Here is a 12,848-nt window from a genome sequence, read left to right on the forward strand (position 1 = left end):
CATGCCACCCAAGACAAAATACAAGCTCTTTAACAAAGCTCTCTCCTTAGCCCCTCCCCATTCTCATTTCAAGTTCAGGTCTCTCTGCATGAGCCAAGGACCACCTTCTTTCCCATCTGGTCATCACATTTGCCCTTTCCTCTCCCCAACCCCTACCTCTGCCTCACCCCCTGTTCATCCTTTAGGACTTGGCTTCACTGCTAGCTTCTTTCAGGAAGCCTTCCCTGAGCCTCAAAGTCTGAGATGGGCACCCAAGACATGTGATTTCATCATTCCTCATGCCTCCCCTATTGCAGCTCCTTTCATGAACAGTTCACTTGTCTTCAACCCCTACTAATAGTTCCCCATCACTCTCCTGTTCAATCTTCCAACCCCAGTGCCTTACAGAGTAAGCAATAAATGCTGAACTGAATGAGAACTGAATGTTTGTGGAGAACACCAAATATCAGTTATTCCTACTTTTTCCCAACTCAAAACTTAGCTTCCATTAAAGTTTGGCAAGTATCTCTGGAAAAGCAAACAGTCAATCCAATAAGATCTGCCTTTCAATTTCTAAATGAAAGCTCAGTGGACGAGTGCAGGTGTCACCATGAAATGCTTTGAGTTAGTGCAGAGTGGGGTCCACATGAGAGGCTGTGAACTTACACAGGCAACAAGAAGTTCTAGAAGGATTAGGCCCTGGGAGCAGGGCCCTTCCCATTATCTTCTTTCCCATAACAGGACAGTAACCTGATGGCTTCCACCCCCCAACAATCGGAACAGAGTCCTCCATGTGAGTGGTCAGGCAGGGCACACATATCTGCTTCTTGGAACTCCTTGGCACCGTGGTCTGTTTGACTGAGTTTTATAACTAACTTCAATTACTTGGAAAGGAAAAAACATTTTCCTTCTTTGCAGCTTGAAATGTCTCATCAAAGAAATGTGGAGACTATGGAAACCAGATTTGATTGGCAGCCAGGTCTTTGCTTCTATCACTTCTGCTGTTCAGCAGCTCTCTTTGGACAAAGGAGTTTGGGCTTTTCTGACAGCCTGATGGGTAATGACATAATTTTAATAATCCTCTCCCCTCAGGGGCAAAAGTAAAAAAGGAAACTTCATAATGAAATTACTGTGCCTCAAAGATGTGGTCGTTAGGTTCATCCTTTCTGCATTATTCATGTCCAAGGCTCTGGAAACAAGATGCGTATTTCAGGCATGTCTAACACTGCTGTTGGTGCTGTTTTTTGCACTGCCTTGAAGACCGGTGAGGCCTGTAGAAGACTGAGCCCAAAGTGTGAAGCCTCAGAACTGCTATCAGAATACACTCACTCTCAATTCAGCCCTGCTCATCATGTAAAATCATGGATCTAACTCTTCAAAAATTAGAAGACCCTTGTCTTTTAGACTCTAATTTCCAATGGTAAGATCAGGGTGGGGAGAGATGCTTATCTCCCATTCTCACTTGTCTGCAGTGGGCAGAAAAGGATGGGTAGAACGCTTCATGCCTCTGTCTCTCTACTCTACACCCCACCTGTGTTTCTTTTCTGATCGACTGATGAGATTGGAAAATAAATATGGTGACTCAAAATCTTGGAGGTTTAGAGTTCAGGTAGATTTATCAATTGGGATGGTTTTGGCTGCAAATAACAAGACACTGAAGGTGTCATAAGCATACTTGAGCTTAAGTAACAAGAAGCCCAGAGTCAGGGTGATCCAGCATTGGTGTTGCTGCTTAACATTGTCATCAAGGACCTGGGTGCTGCCCATCTGCCTGGTCTGCCATCCCCAGCATGCTGACCTGCCTGCCCTCATGACCTGCCCCAACTCCAAACTTAGTGTCCTTAGGCAACAGTGTCCAAAAACAAAACATCAGGCTGGGGAGGAATAAGAAGAAGAAAGTACCTTGTCACAGCATTTCTCTTTTAAGAGAGGAAAGGTCTTACCAGCACTTCCTGCCAGTTTCCTCTTTAATCGCATAGGCCAGAATCAGGCCACACGATCATGTCCTTACTGTAAGGAAGGCTGGGAATGGGAGTGCCTGGCATTTCCAGCCTCTACAGTGGAAGACCAGCTCTGCTGACGAGACAGGACACCTACTGGTGTCGAGTAGACAACCATCAGTGCCTGTCCCATGTGTTGGTTGGAGTCAGAGCAAAGGCCAGGTCAAGGCCTGCTCTCTAATTTAACCCCTTTCAGTAGGAAAGTCAGCATCTGTACCTCCTCCTGTCAGATTCCTGTGTTTATCTGTTAGTCCAAAGCTCTGAGCAAGGAGAAAGTCACGATTATCACCCTCAAACACTAACAGTTACTGCCAGGAACACTGTTGACAGTAGGAAAATAAACCAGTACCCTCAGTCTTTATCTGCAAAGTGAGGGGTTTGCATGAGTGTCTCTGAAGCCCCTTCCAGCCCTGATGTTCTGTGGTTCTATGACTATGCATTCAAATGTCTCCATGCAGTGAATCAAATCACAAGTAGCCTAAGAAACATTATGAAAGGAAACAATTTGACTCACATTGACTTACTCTGGCCTTGAGGAATCAAAACTAGTAAATAAGGATGAACTTTGATGCCAGTGTCAGTTTAATAAAAATAGGAACTTGTGAATATGCCCCAAGCCTGTTGTTCAGTGTAGCCATGTAATGGGCTGACAAGAGTTTAGGAAAATTGTTATTTGCTTGAAACTGAGTTTTGTAAGACAAGAAGAATGACAAGGCACTAAAAATGAGTCTCTCGTTCATCTCTGCTTTGAAATAATCTCTAAGTCTACAGGATACAGCCTGGGTCCTGACAGGCTTGACCTAGTTTATAAAAGTTCCTAGCATCAGCCTCTATTCACACATAATAATAACAGCTAATGTTTTTAGTCTTACTCCCTGTTCAATACATATTAAACACTTTCTTGTCATTGTCTCCTTTAACCCTCACAACAAGAATATTGCTATAATGTTAATATCTCCATTTGACATGTGAAAAAACTGGAGTTAAGTAACTTGCCCAAGGTCACACAGAGAAATGTAATGGAGTTAGGATTTGAATTTAGGCAGTCTGTGTCCAGAGCCCATGCCCTTAACCACTATGTTATATTTCTCTGACAGTATCTAAATATTTTTTAAACTTTTCTTTACATTTCTACTTCTACCACTAATCCATAGGGGTCATTGTTTTTCTACCCACTGAAGCGACTTAGCAGCAGCAGCAGCAGCAGCAGTATTGTATCTGGGGCTTCCCTGGTGGTGCTAGTGGTAAAGAATCTGCCTGCGATGATACGGGTTCAATCCCTGCATTGGGACAATATCCTGGAGGAGGGCATGGCAACCCACTCCAACATTCTTGCCCAGAAAATCCCATAGACAGAAGAACCTGGCAGGCTACAGTCCATGGGGTCACAAAGAGTTGGACTGAAGCAACTGAGCACACACACATGCAGTATTATATCTGACAGCAAATAGACACTCAATAAATACTTGAAGAATGGATGAATGAATGAACAAATGACTTCCTGTGCAGACTTTTCAATGTTCTTCAAACAGACTCTATTACACCACCCCGCTGCTGTGCCCCACCTTATACAGCTCCCTCTGCCCAGCAGACTCCTACTAATCCTTTAGGCATGTGCTCAAATGTTGTATCCATGCTGTGTTCTTTCCATCCATCTTCCAAAGAGAAAAATAGGTCACATGGAAAACAAGTCACATAAGAAGGAACTAGAATCAGAATGACACAGGATTTGCATATTAATCAGATTAGCTAACAAAAGTCCCCAGGTCTCAGTGGCTGAACATAATAAAATCACTTACCATTAGCAGAAGCTGAGGGCAGGGCTCTGCTATCATTAAGGGACAGAGGGTCCATCTTGTGACAACATCATCTTGAGGTGTGGCCCAGACCACCATGGATGGGAAAGAGACAGCCTGGAAGACAGGGCGAGCCTGAAGTAGGCACATCATTCCCCACCACACTCCACCATAACTCAATCTCATGGCTCTGACCTAACTGCAAACAAGGCTGAGAAATGAGGCAGTCTTGCCCACAAAGAAGATGAAATAAATTTTATGAACACATAATATTCTTTTCACCAGAGCTCCTTCACAGTAATATGGAAAAATACCTTCAAAATTCTATTGAATAGTATCTTCATCTTAGCAAATTCTACACCTAGACACATTTTCAGTCAAGCATAAAAGTAGGATAAAGAAATGTTCAGGCATGCAATATCTCAGATGTGCCTGTTCTCAGGAAGCAACCAAGAAATATAAACAAGGAAGTCAATAAAGGAAGAAGAAAATATCAAATTCAGGAATGAGCAATCCAAGGCAGGAGAGAGTTGAAGAGAATCCAGAAGAGTCAAAAAATGGCCCAGAGAACGACAAACCCAAACTTGACCAGAAGGGTATAAGGGGGCCACATTTGAAGATGGGGAAAAGGGAAGGGGGCTGGTATATAAATGGATGACATACCACCCTGCTCCCTCATCTTCATTACAGAAAGTCAATAAACAACATCACAAATTTATAAATCTAGAAATTTCAATATAGGCGTATTACTTAGAAACAGAGAAGTAAATGACAAATGGAACAGTTAAAAAGAGTTGAAAAGTGTTGCTCTAGGATAGTTGAACTTGGAAGTAGGGTGAGCTGAACTTGGAAATAGGGTGGGATACAGCCAGAGGATGCCATTTGTCATTCTAGCTCTTGGTAGAGTATTTGAGTATTTAACCACGTAATGTAATTCTTGGCTAAAATTTTACATATTTTTTAAATAAACAGGAAAAAGAGATAAAGAGGTTTTCATAATTTTTTCCTTCATCCTACCTAAAGCTCCCCCCCCACGGACCTTATTATGGCCTCAAATGTCAAAGAGGGAAGAATGAGACAGGGTAAATGTTTATTAATATGACATCTTGTTTGAACTCCAAACAGAGTATTTTCACTTTCGTCCAGTTCTTTCAATTCTTAAAAAAAAAACACTGGCCAATGGTCCCATCAAATTGCTAACATCCGCTGGATCATGGAGAAAGCAAGAGAGTTTCAGAAAAATATCTATTTCTGCTTTATTGACTATGCCAAAGCCTTTGACTGTGTGGATCACAATCAACTGTGGAAAATTCTGAAAGAGATGGGAATACCAGACCACCTCACCTGCCTCTTGAGAAACCTATATGCAGGTCAGGAAGCAAGAGTCAGAATGGGTCATGGAACAACAGACTGGTTCCAAATAGGAAAAGGAGTACATCAAGGCTGTATATTGTCACCCTGCTTATTTAACTTATATGCATAGTACATCATGAGAAACACTGGTCTGGAAGAAGCACAAGCTGGAATCAAGATTGCTGGGAGAAATATCAATAACCTCAGATATGCAGATGACACCACCCTTATGGCAGAAAGTGAAGAGGAACTCAAAAGCCTCTTGATGAAAGTGAAAGTGGAGAGTGAAAAAGTTGGCTTAAAGCTCAATGTTCAGAAAACGAAGATCATGCCATCTGGTCCCATCACTTCATGGCAAATAGATGGGGCAACAGTGGAAACAGTGTCAGATTTCATTTTGGGGGGCTTCAAAATCACTGCAGATGGTGACTGCAGCCATGAAAGTAAAAGATGCTTACTCTTTGGAAGGAAATTTATGATCAACCTAGATAGCATATTGAAAAAGCAGAGATATTACTTTGCCAACAAAGGTCTGTCTAGTCAAGACTATGGTTTTTCCTGTGGTCATGTATGGATGTGAGAGTTGGACTGTGAAGAAAGCTGAGCGCCGAAGAATTGATGCTTTTGAGCTGTGGTGTTGGAGAAGACTCTTGAGAGTCCCTTGGACTGCAAGGAGATCCAACCAGTCTATTCTAAAGGAGATCAGCCCTGGGTGTTCATTGGAGGACTGATGCTAAAACTGATACTCCAGTACGTTGGCCACCTCATGAGAAGAGTTGACTCATTGGAAAAAACTCTGATGCTGGGAGGGATTGGGGGCAGGAGGAGAAGGGGACGACAGAGGATGAGATGGCTGGATGGCATCACTGACTCGATGGACATGTGTCTGGGTGAACTCCCGGAGTTGGTGATGGACATGGAGGCCTGGCGTACTGCGATTCATGGGGTTGCAAAGAGTCGGACACGACTGAGCGATTGAACTGAACTGAACTGAATGGTCCCATCTTCCTGAGTAGGTTCAAGGGAAGAGGGGAAAACAGATGGGGCCATGAACACAGGCCCTGAAATTTCACCAGTGACCACCACCCATGTCTGCCTCTCCTTCATCTTGCCCCCCAAAAAATTAAAAATAAGACATTTTAGGCATTTTTCTGAAATCAATGTGCTCTATGTGCTCTTTATCTAGTTTGACATGACTGTTTTGGTGATCACCCATAAGTATTGCCTCCCAAATTGCTGGTACAGCTATCAGTCTTACCTGTCTAATTTCAATAATTCACCTTTAGTTTTTGTAGGCAACGTTTGTCCATTTCTTGGCTCTCTTGCTACCCTTCATACTTCTAAAAGTTTACCAGCAATAGTTCTGCTGTTAGTTCTGTAAGATCTATTAGAATGTCATTTACTTGGTCCTAAATACTTGACAACCTAGACAGCATATTAAAAAGCAGAGACATGTATAATATCATATAAGAAATGAATCGCCAGTCCAGGTTTGATGCAGGATACAGGATGCTTGGAGCTGGTGCACTGGGATGACCCAGAGGGATAGTATGGGGAGGGAGGTGGGAGAGGGGGGTTCAGGATTAGGGACACGTGTACTCCCGTAGTGGATTCATGTTGATGTATGGCAAAACCAATACAATATTATAAAGTAATTAGCCTCTAATTAAAATAAATAAATTTAAATTTAAAAAAAAAGCAGAGACATTACTTTGCCAACAAAGGTCCATCTAGTCAAAGCTATGGTTTTTCCAGTAGTCATGTATGGATGTGATAGTGGCCTATAAAGAAAGCTGAGCACCAAAGAATTGATGCCTTTGAACTGTGGTGTTGGAGAAGACTCTCGAGAGTCCCTTGGACTGCAAGATCAGACTAGTCAATCCTAAAGGAAGTCAGTCCAGAACATTCATTGGAAGGACTGATGCTGAAACTGAAACTCCAATACTTTGGCCACCTGACGTGAAGAACTGACTCATTGGAAAAGACCCTGATGTTGGGAAAGACTGAAGGTGGGAAGAGAGAAGAGAAGGGGATTACAGAGGATGAGATAGTTGGACGGCATCGCCGACTCAATGGACGTGAATTTGAGTAAGCTCTGGGAGTTGGTGATAGACAGGGAAGTCTGCCATGCTGCAGTCCATGGGGTCGCAAAGAGTCACACAACTGAGTCACACAACTGAGTGACTGAACTGAACTGAACTGAAGAGGCAAGAAGTCATATGAAGAGCCTCAGAGCTTAGTACTTAGTTCATTGAACCAAGGTATTTATCTCCTTAGGGTTCCCACAGCACATTGACCTAACATCCATCGTTATGTCTGTATACAGTTTTTTCCTGCCTGAGACACAGTGAGCTTGAAGGTAAGGACAAAATCTTAGTTTATTCACGTCTGTAGGATTAAATACACAATTCAGAATACTCTATAATATTCTACATGTTCAACACATGTTTATTAAATATTGATTGTAAACTTATAGTTCATGGAAGAGACAAAAACAGCAAGTCTGATGTGTTTCAAATTCAGGGAGGTATAAGGCTTTAGCATGTCACTCAAGATAAATTTTAATCTAGGAACACACCTCTTCCCTGTGCCCCCTCTTTCTCTTTAGTCACTTAAGAACAGAAATTTGGTTTCTAGATTCTGCCGCTTGTTTTTCTCCATCATCATGAAAACAAGGGTATTCTTTCTTTGAACTGCATGTGGTTACTTAAAAAAAAATTTTTTTTTAATTTTTCTTGGAGTATAGTAGGCTTCCGAAGTGACACAGTGGTAAAGAATCTACCTGCCAGTACACGAGGTTTAAGAGATGTGGGTTCAATCCCTGGGTGGGGAAGATCCCCTAGAGTAGGAAATGGCAATCCGCTCCAGTATTCTTGCCTCGAAAATTCCATGGCTCGAAGAGCCTGGTGGGCTACAGTACATGAGGTTGCAAAGAGTCAGACATGACTGAGCACACACACACACACACACACACACACACACACACATAATTGCTTTACAATATTGTATTGTTTCTACTGTATAGCGAAGTGAATCAGCTATACATATAGCTATACACATAGCTGAGCCACCAGGGAAGCCCATATAAACATATACATATAACCCTTCTTTTGTGGATTTCCTTCCCATTTCAGTCACTAAAGAGCACTGAGTAGGGTTCCCTGAACTATGCAGCAGCTTCTCGTTGTGCTCACTTTTACAACTAAATTTAAATACCATAGAAAGGGTCCTGATTGGTTTCTGCTCTTCAGTTAATCCTTGTCTGAGGCCCCAGCTTGGAGAGGGAGATCAGACCCCCTCCTGGGGCGGGCACCTGTGTGACAATTCCAGCAGCATGGTTATTCTATGAGGCTTTTGTAATCAGAACCTCTCTCTGGGGATAGTTTACTGACACTGGAAGTTCGTCATGGTTACAGAGCACTTTGATTTCACAAAAATAAGAGGTCTTCTCTGCTGAGGTAGCAAGTGCTGTTTTGTTTAATACAGATTAACTGGGGAAGAACCACAAGTTCAGTGTTAAAGAGCCAAGATTTCTCTCCCCTCCCTGAGCCAGCCTGCTCAGAAGATAGTGATACGTGTTTATAGTCACTAAATTGAACTGAAGAGAAAGTCAAGTTGGAAGGCATCTGTCTTTGAAAAGAGGCCATCAGAGGCAGGCTCCTGCCCTATCTGCCCATAGAAGTCCTCATATCCCCAGCCATGGGCCCTCTTGGTAATAAACAAATGCAGCTAAGAGTTTGTATTTGGCATAAGAGCCCGATCAATGTTACCTAAAAACAAAATAAAAACAAAAAGGTGACCAAATCTGAGTACTGGGCTTTGGCTCCAGTCAATACAATGCAGGCAAGAGCTGGGGTCCCAGTCTCAGACTAACTTTCTACACCCAAGAAACAACAGCGATTGTATCAACCCTGGAACCTCAGTGGGAGGGTCAGCATTTAATGGAAAAGTGCTCTCCTCACAGTTCTCCCCCTGAGCCTGGAGATTAGATGTCTGTGTTGCTATTCCATACCTGACAACAGAAAAAATATATATTTAAATGACATCCAGTGCTGACAAGAATGTTGTACAGATAATACATCAAAATTATGGAGATGCTGTAAATCGATACAAATCTTTGGGAAAATAATTTGCTCATAGATCTTAAAAGTCATAGAAAGTTTTCTACCCTCTCATTCCTGGAAATTTATCCTAGTGGGAAAAAAAAAAACTAAAATTAGGATATAACTTTGCAAAGTGCACTTATTGTAGCATTATTTTACAAACTATTATAGCAACAGGAAATATCCTAACCGTGCAAGGATAAGAAAGTGTTAGACCATGGTCCAGCCACACAATGAAAAGTATTTATCAATTAAAATTATTATAAAGACTGTAGCATGTGGGAAAGCACTTACAAAGTGCCTGCAGGGAACCCAGGCCACGAGTGGAGGCGGAAGTGCACGGCAGCAGCCCTGGGCAATGGTGGGTGTCCCTGGAGCGGCCGCCTTCCAGCTTGGTGCTGACAAAAGGGTGCCAGTGATGCCTGGATCTCCTGTGAAAGTGAAGATACAGTCAAGCTCCTCAACTCCCACCATGCCACCCCTTCCACCAATAAATCCTGGAGGACCCAGGCCCGTGTCATTCACTCCTACAGCATTGAGCAATGGCATCAACAATTCTCCTCCTACCCTTAGCAGTGCCCCATCACCACCACAAAGATTCAGCAATGGTCCTGCCTCTTCCACATCATCTGCACTAACTAACCAACAGTTGCCAGCCACTCGTGGTGCTCGGCAGCTCAGCAAGTTGAAACGCTTCCTCGCCACTCTGCAGCAGTTTGGCAATGTCATCTCACCTGAGACTGGGGAGAAGGTGCAGACTCTTGTTCTAACACTGGTCAACTCAACAGTAACAATTGAAGAATTCCATTGCAAGCTCCAGGAGGCTACAAACTTTCCTCTTCATCCTTTTTTTATTCCATTCCTCAAGGCCAACCTTTCTCTGCTGCAGCAAGAACTGCTACACTGCGCTCGGACTGCCAAGTAGACCCCATCCCAGTACCTGGCTCAATGCGAACACCGTCTGCTCAACACAAGTATTGCGTCCCCTGCTGACTCTTCTGAGCTGCTCATGGAAGTGCATGGAAATGGAAAAAGGCCCAGTCCAGAGAGGCGGGAAGAGACCAGTTTTGAAAGAGATGCAATTGCTCCTGAACCTCCTGCCAAGAGAGCGTGTACCATTAGCCCTGCTCCCCGGCACAGTCTTGCCCTCGCTGTACCCTTCATGAATGCTGGGGGCCAGTTCCATCCTACTCCGCCTCTTCAGCACTACACCTTAGATGATATCGCAACTTCCCACCTATATCGTGAGCCTAGCAAGATGATAGAACACCGAGAAGTTCGTGATAGACACCACATTCTTAGTCTAAATGGAGGCTATCAAGATGAGTTGGTAGACTACCGTTTGACAGAAAGGGAATGGGCTAATGAATGGAAACATCTTGACCGTGCCCTCAACTGCATTATGGAAATGGCAGAGAAAACAAGGCGCTCCATGGCAGTCCTGCGGCACTGTCAAGAAGCAGACCATGAAGAACTCAACTACTGGAAAAGACAATTCAACAAAAACACAGAAATGAGGAAAACAGGGAGTGAGTTGGTCTCCAGGCAGCACAGTCCTGGGAGCGCAGATTCTCTCAGCAATGATTCTCGCCAGGAATTCAACAGTAGGCAGGGAATAGGATATGTACCTGTGGAGTTTTGGAAAAAGACTGAAGCTGTGAATAAGGTGAAAATTCAGGCCATGTCAGAAGTACAGAAAGCTGTTGCTGAGGCAGAGCAAAAAGCCTTTGAAGTGACTGCAACCGAGAGAGCTAGAATGGAGCAGACAATAGCGGACGTCAAACGGCAGGCTGCAGAGGATGCCTTTCTCGTCATAAACGAGCAGAAGAGTCAACGGAGAACTGCTGGAACTGTGGCCGCAAAGCCAGTGAAACTGCAGTGGCTGCAACATCGCACGATACTGCGGCTGTTTCTCCCCTTACAAAGTGCCCTTACAAAGGCCCTAGTACAAAAACCAGGACAAGAGAGCACCAGAAAAGAAAGCCATAATCTTATTTTTCTTATGAATACTGATATAAAAATAATAAATAAACTGAGCAAATTGAATCCAGCAACATACTAAACACATAATATACCATAGCCAAGTTGGGTTTATTCTAGAAATACAAGGATGATTCAGTAACAGGAAATAATCTGTTCATATAATTCTCCATATTAATAGATCAAAGGAGGAAAAACACATGATGTCATCTCAACATAGGCTGCAAAAGCATGTAATAAAATAAATCCAACAGTTATTTCCCAATTGAAAATATTTAAATTCTTAGTAAAATAGGAAAAATAGGTATTTTCTCAATTATCTGTATATCTAAGCTATGCTAAGTCGCTTCCGTCGTGTCCGACTCTGTGCAACCCCATGCACTGCAGCCTACCAGGCTCCTCCGTCCATGGGATTTCCAGGCAAGAGCACTATGTATGTAACTATATTGAGCTTTGGTTATTTAGAACTATAAGAATACAGCAACAGATGAACTGATGAGTTCCTAAAAGACTAACTGAGTGCCATGACTATTCAAAGGTTCAAAGGCAAATCCTGTCCTGATCTTTGCAGATTGTACCTTTAAGTCCAAGTTAGTTTACCTCTATACTCATTAGAATGCTTTGAGCTGCAAATTATTCCCATTCTCAATATTTTCCAGTAGCTTTGCTTTATGCAGATAAGCAATTCCAAGTCTATCAACCCACATGTTCTCACCATTGCCTCCTTCTTACCACCAATCTCCATCTCATTCACCTGTACCAGTAATTGGGTTTTTCCTAAAGATATACCAAGCACATTCCTGCCTTGGGACCTTTGAACTTGCTGTTTCCCCTGTCTAGAAAGTTCTTTCCGCAAATGTTTTAATGGCCCACTCCCTCACTTTATTCACTTGCCTGACCAAACAGCAAGCCTCTCAGATATATGACCCCCAATCGACACTTCCTGTCTTCTTACCCCGCTGCATTACCTGATATCATTCTATGTACTCATGTGTGTACTGTTTTTTTCTGTTAACAGAAATTATGTTTCATGAGGATAGGCACTTTGACCACATTGTTTAGGACAGCGCCGGGCACATAGTAGCTGCTAAGCAGGCAACAGGTTAAGTGAATTGTTGAAATAAAGAGGAAAATATGACTCACACATATTTAAACATCAAGGAACTTGTTATCTCACAAAGCTAAATCCCCAAGGTAGGACTAGGTCCAGGAAATAGTAAAGGTTTTTTTCTCTTTCTCTTGAAATTCTCTGTGGTCTTCCCCCTTGAGCATGCCTGCTTTATCCTTAGAAAGAGGCTGCCCGCATGGTCACAAGATGGCTGCAGCAGTACCTAGAGCAACATGCTTTCTCTTTCATGTCCATTTGAGAGAGAGAAAGATTCTCCCTTTATACCAGTCAGAGTTCTCTCATGTTGACACATAAAATTAACCATCATTCCTCACCCATTGTGAAATTAAAGTCCTTCCCTTCCATCTGATTGAGCTCCCTTTGTTTATCACATGCCCACCCCTGACCAACCACTGAAAAGGAGGATTAAATTCCAATTCTGGCTCACATGAATGAGGATCCATCCCTGGAGAAGGGCTAGAGTCAGCCTCTACTGTCTCACAATGGAGGAGTTTCAGGAGGAAAAAGT

The 12,848-nt window shown here is 43.0% G+C and overlaps 1 pseudogene; it reads left to right on the forward strand.

The window, feature by feature from the left end:
- Positions 1-9,589: 9,589 nt before the first annotated feature.
- LOC783478 (protein CBFA2T2-like) lies at positions 9,590-11,177 on the forward strand (annotated as a pseudogene).
- The last annotated feature ends 1,671 nt before the right edge of the window (positions 11,178-12,848 follow it).

The sequence above is a fragment of the Bos taurus genome, chromosome 10, assembly GCF_002263795.3.
Source record: "Bos taurus isolate L1 Dominette 01449 registration number 42190680 breed Hereford chromosome 10, ARS-UCD2.0, whole genome shotgun sequence".
Classification (NCBI taxonomy): Eukaryota; Metazoa; Chordata; class Mammalia; order Artiodactyla; family Bovidae; genus Bos; species Bos taurus.